The sequence below is a fragment of the Mandrillus leucophaeus genome, unplaced genomic scaffold, assembly GCF_000951045.1.
Source record: "Mandrillus leucophaeus isolate KB7577 unplaced genomic scaffold, Mleu.le_1.0 Scaffold260, whole genome shotgun sequence".
NCBI lineage: Eukaryota > Metazoa > Chordata > Mammalia > Primates > Cercopithecidae > Mandrillus > Mandrillus leucophaeus.
The window spans coordinates 1,789,020-1,795,274 of NW_012102699.1; the positions used below are offsets into that span (position 1 = coordinate 1,789,020).

General features: G+C 39.8%; 1 pseudogene; it reads right to left on the reverse strand.

Moving 5' to 3' along the window:
* Positions 1-465: 465 nt before the first annotated feature.
* LOC105542504 lies at positions 466-727 on the reverse strand (annotated as a pseudogene).
* Positions 728-6,255: the final 5,528 nt, after the last annotated feature.

Genomic DNA, 6,255 nt, shown 5'->3' on the forward strand with positions numbered 1-6,255 from the left:
GCCCAGGCTGGAATGCAGTGGCACAACCTCGGCTCACTGCAGCCTCCACCTCCTGGATTCAAATGATTCTCCTGCCTCTCAACCTCTGGAGTAGCGGGGACTACAGGCGCAGCCAACACACCTGGCTAATTTTTGTATTTTTTGATATAGACGGGATTTCGCCATGTTGGCCCAGCAGGTCTCAAACTCCTGTCCTCAAGTGATCCGCCCATCTCGGCCTCCCAAAGTGCTGGGATTACAGGCGTGAGCCACCATGCCTGGCCTTAACTCATATATATACACATACACACAGACACACACACACACACGTATATAAATATATATATATTTTACCTGTCATCTTTTATTTGGAGGTTACTTCCCATTAGGATATGAAAGGATTCAGCAACGATCGAGATTGTGTTCCTCATGGAGGGGCTTGGGCCAAGAAGGTCATGGTGGGGAGTGCAGAGCTTGTCCTCTTCTTCAGTGGTACTTGCGTAGCCGCTCGTGCTTGAGCTCCTTGTAGGAAAGGCAGTAAAGAGCATGTAGCCTGCCAGCACCATGGTCAGCCCCGCGATGCTCCCCTTCTTCACGTTGATGTACTTGTCGTAGCACCGGTAGTAACCTCTTTGAATCGCTCCGGCAATGCACTAGGGGTAAAGTCCTGCATCAAGGTCCAACTTGGCAGCTCCCCTAGTTTGACCTCTAGACGTTTCTTGTCCTTCGCTGGTACGACTGACGCCATCTTGGAGTCCTGGTGTCAGCTTTGCCTAATTTAGATTCTTACCAGACTGTATCCACAAGGACCAATCATTTAAAAAGTGAAACAGACATTGGGCTATACAGTCTTTTAAGTCTTGGCTTTAGTATGAATATGAGCTATATATAAAATTTAGAAATTCAGAAATCTCAAGTATGTTTATTTTAGAATGATAGTTTAATGACTTTGAGATTGTTTTAGAAGCCGTATCAACACCATGTGTAAAAAAGAGAGAACAATAATATTTTCTAAATCCTAGATTTTAGTATTATTTGACTCAAGGAACAAATTAGTAGTGAGTGTCAAGTGTCTCGTTTTTATCTTTTATACCAGAGAGTGCTGAGTGTACTAAAAATAATGCCTGCTGTGTGGAGGGGCATGTAATCAGTTCTGGGATTCTTTTTTTAAATTTATTTTTATTTTTATTTATTTATTTTTGAGATGGAGTCTTGCTCTGTCCCCAGGCCGGAGTGCAGTGGTGCAATCTCAGCTCACCGCAAGCTCCAGCTCCCAGGTTCAAGTGATTCTCTTGCCTCAGCCTCCAGAGTAACTGGGATTACAGGCACACACCACCAGCCCAGCTAATTTTTGTATTTTTGGTAGAGACGAGGTTTCACCATGTTGGCCAGGATGGTCTCGATCTCTTGATCTCGTGATCCACCCGCCTTGGCCTCCCAAAGTGCTGAGATTACAGGTGTGAGCCACTGCACCCGGCCTTGGGATTGTTATTTTTAGTGAGATGCTCTGAAAAAATTACAACCTGTAAATTTCATTTGGCAGCTTCGAGGATTATAAATAATTCAGTAGGCTCTCAGATATCTGAGTTTCTGTCTAACTCTGGCTAGCACATTACAAAATGTGTCAAGAAGAATGTTAATGTTGCATGTGAAAGAGAGAGCCCAGGAATCTGATCTTGAGAACTTGAACATAATGTTGATGTATGTGCTATAGGCTTATAGGCTCCCTGCAGCAACCTTCTATTAGATCAATGCAAAAAAAAAAAGGTCTATCATTTCCTACTCCATTTCCATGCCCATAAAAGTTTTGTTTGCCCCTTTGAAATCTGCAATGAATCTAGAGCAGTAGCATCAATACTTTCCTGACACTGGATAGATACTATTCACAGCATCCCCCCTGCTCATCGTCACCGGCATCACTATCCTCATTACCACCATCCCCATCACTAGCATCTGTAGCACACTTAGTCTACAAAGAGCTTTCATTTGCCTGACCTTCTTAGAACAAGATAATTATCAACTTTTGGTGATGGATAGAGTGTTTGGACACTTCATCTTGCAATGATTTTGTGGGGGTAAATAGGGCAGCATTATTATACTCCTTTGCACAACTCCCAACAACACAGTGTTTGCTGCATAAGGAATGCTTGATAAATATAAAATTGATTAATGTAAATAGGAAACTAAAACTCAAGAGAAGTTCTGTTGTTTTCTCAGTATCAGGAAAAAAGGGAATTGCAGACACTAGTACTTCAGGTCTCCCAATTTATAGCATGGGAAACAAACAAAAAAGCTTGTGTAAACCCTTGGAAATGGCTCTATGTTGTCCTAGTTGAATAATAAGGGGAAGATCAAAAGATCAAAAAGGCCATTGTGATTCATCAAAAGTACTCATTCATTGGCTTTATCTCACCTGATAGGAAAAGAGAAAACAAGAAATGAAAATTGATGATACACCACTTTAAAACAAAATCAACATCATAGTATTGTCACTGAATGTTGATCGTTTGTTGTGGAAAGGAGAAAGGGATTTAGCAATGTGGCTATAGGTCATTTGTACTTTCTTCGTCCATTCTTCCTCTCTGTGGGGAGTAGGAGTACATTTCCTCTCCTTTGTATAAACTAAAGACAATTTCCCTTTCTAGACTTAAGTTTTCCTTGCCCCAAGTTAATACACAGCTAACCCTGCTCAGATTGATACATATGTAAATTTACACAATTGTTTCTATTTGTAAAGGGAAAAGCTATAGTCAACAAAATGTGAGAAGTGCTCTTTTAAAAGTCCTCAATCACTCACAGCAAAGGTGTTTAAATTGCTAAGGACCAACGAAGGCATTTCTGAAGCCTGCTCTCTGTAGGAGACTCAAATCTGCAACCAGGAAGCACCTGGGTCATTGGGAGGCCTATAATTACTTGGAAAAACAGAGGATGAAATTCAGGGCATTACCTATAATGTTCACTTATTTCTACCAAAGGTCTTGATTCAAATTGATTTAGCAATTCCACAGTTTCAGGTGAAAGGAAGCTAATATTTATTGTGTTGCTACTCCAACCACCCACCCAGTGAGGGAGAAATTATTTGTTCAATTTTTAAGATAAGAAAACTGAGAAATAAGTTATGGAACTTATGAAGCTATATAAAATTGAGGTTAAGAGCTGGGGCTTGAGTTTCATTGCCTTGAGTTCCAATCCTGACACAATCATTAACTAGCTGATCTTGGAAGGAAAATGGACTCTCTAAGCCTCAGTTTCTTTACCTATGAAATGCGAGTGGGAATGGGGAATAGGAGCTACTGCAAACAGTTGTTTTGAGGATTCATGTCAGACTAGAAATACTCAATTATTCTCATCAAAGTGAATAAGGTATAAATTTCAGAGATGGAATTCAAACCTCAAGTTCATCTCATTTCACCGTATTGCCCTTTAGATGATGTTCACAAAGGCCGGCATTTTTCTTGGTCAGGTGTCTAGAATTAGAACTTTAAAATGATCCTTCTGGTCAATTTAAATCTGCTGTGGAGCCAGTTGCCCACCTACGGGTAAAGCGCCTGTTATGTCTTAAATTGAAAGATGACAATGGCTGCAAGAATTTGGGAGGGAGGCCCTCAGTCCCATATAATTTCATGTTGCAGGACATGGAATGGGTACAAGAAGATACAAATAGAGTTGGACAAGAAAGACTTTACCTATCTCTGGAGGAATCGGCTTTGAGGAGACCTGCAAAGGGTGAATCTGTTACACACACACACACACACACACACACACACACACACACAGTGGAAAACACCATGCAGTAAGGAATATGAAGATTTCCATAAAAGTGAAGGTCATACTATTCCCCAGTTCCATTTTGTCAGGAGAGCCAGTGACACGTCCAGTCCAAATCAAAGCATGCTGTGCCACGGTTTTCACCACGTGTTTTAAGAATGAGGAGGCGGGCGCGATGGCTCACGCCTGTAATCCCAGCACTTTGGGAGGCCAAGGCAGGCGGATCATGAGTTCAAAAGATCAAGACCATCCTGGCCAACATAGTGAAACCCCGTGTCTACGGGGTTGAACCTGGGAGGCAGAGCTTGCAGTGAGCTAAGATCATGCCACTGCACTCCAGCCTGGACAACAAGAGTGAAACTTCCTCTCAAGAAAGAAAAAGAAAAGGTGTATTCAACCAAGATGATGAGTACCTACTTGCCATATAAATCACAACTGCTCTCAACACCCCAGGTCTCTCTCTCTCTCTCTCTCTCTCTCTCTCTCTCTCTCTTCCCCTGACACACACCCCAAGGAAGTTGATTCTTTCTGTATCCAACTACTGAATTTAGCCTTTCTTCAAAGCCCAACTTAAAAGCAAACTCCTACCTGATATATTGTAGGATGTATGAGCACAAATGTTTCCTTTCTTTCTTCCAAAAAGTCATCTCAATTTTCCTCCACTGTCCTCTACTCTCTGTTCATAATCTCCCCTTTCTCTTTTTTTTTTTTTTTTCTAATGGAGTCTCACTCTGTCCCCAGGCTGGAGTGCAGTGGCGTGATCTTGGCTCACTGCAACCTCTGCCTCCCGGGTTCAAGCTATTCTCCTGCCTCAGCCTCCTGAGTAGCTGGGACTGCAGGCGTGAGCCACCACGCCCAGCTAATTTTTGTATTTTTAGTAGAGACTGAGTTTCTCCATGTTGGTCAGGCTGGTCGCGAACTCCCGACCTTAGGTGATCCGCCTGCCTCAGCCTCTCAAAGTGCTGGGATTACAGGCGTGAGCCACCGTGCCCGGCCCAATATTTCTTTTAATATGCTTTTAATGTTTTTGAAACAAAGAAAATTGACGTTACAGTAAGTACCATATAATGCCAAAATTAATTTTAAAGCCAGGAAATTGTTTCTATAACTATGATTTTAAAGTCTTCATTACAGCTCTGAAAAGTTGTAAGAAATACTGTATGGATCTAGCTTTTAAAATGTTGTCCAAAACAATCTCCTTGTTTCATCTGGTATCCTTTACTAAATCATATTAATTTTAAGGCAGTTTTTTCAATCTGTCTCCAATTACGAAGAAATGTTGAAAATATGAATTTCAGTTTTAATTGTCAACATGCTTGACTTTATTTATCGAGTAAATCAAATCTATTTAGGTAGGCATTGTTTTTTCAGTTTTACAGATGTGAAAACTAAGAGACAGAGAGAAGAGACTATTTAAAGCAGTTGAACACTGGATAAGAGCTGGATTTGAGTTTGACAGTCCTGAGTTCCAATCCTGGTTCCATCACACGCTCGCTAAATGACTTTGGCAAAGTAGTTGACTCTGTGAATCTCTCTTAAGGCCATTCAGGCTAACTAGGATTTAGTTACCTAAGTTTTAAAAATTAACCATGTAGGCAGAGAGCCCACGCATTTGAATATTCATTAAATCATAATGGAGACATGAATTGACCAAATTCTTCTTTTCTTCAACAAATCTTTATTAAAAATGCATCATGGGTCAGGTATTATCCTAGGTAATGAAGAGACAAAGATGAAAAAGATATCTCAAGAAACATTGAAAAAGTTTCCATAAATATTAATATCAAACCAGTGAAATAATACATAGTGTGTCAGCTTGTTGTCATTTAAATTAAATCTTGCATGGACCTCATAATTCTCGAATTTCTCTTGAGTTCCTTCATTTGGTGTGTGATTTGAAAAGCACTTGAATACTATTTCAAAATCACTATTCTAAACATGGCTTTGCTGATCTAATAGGAAACTATGTAAACGTCCTTGAAGTATGTTTATTCCAACTTGCTATTATTTTATGTAACACTCTTAAAGAGCTTAAGGTAAATCAGTATCCCTCCTGGTGAAGAGCTCTGGCTTTATATCAGACAAGCCTGGGTTCTTATTCTCACCCACTTACTGGTTGGATGGTCTTGGAAAATCTCCCTGAACTGTTTTTGCCTCAGTTCTGTCATCTGTAAATAAAGGATAATGAAAGCACCTAAATTAAAGAGTTGTTATAAGTTTATATGGGATTTGAAATGTAAAGCATTTAACTCACAAAAGCTCAATAAATTATTGACTATTGTAAGTAGACTTCAATATGTAATCTTCAATATATAATCATCAATATATAATGATGAAATCATATATAAAATCTTCAATATATAATCATCCCTTGGTATTTATGGGGGATTGGTTCTAGGAACTCCCTTGGATATCAAAATCCAAAGTTGTTATTTGGACAATGGTTATAGTAAAAGCTCAGATTTCAAACTACAAAATATATTCATGTAACAAAATTGTACTTGCTGT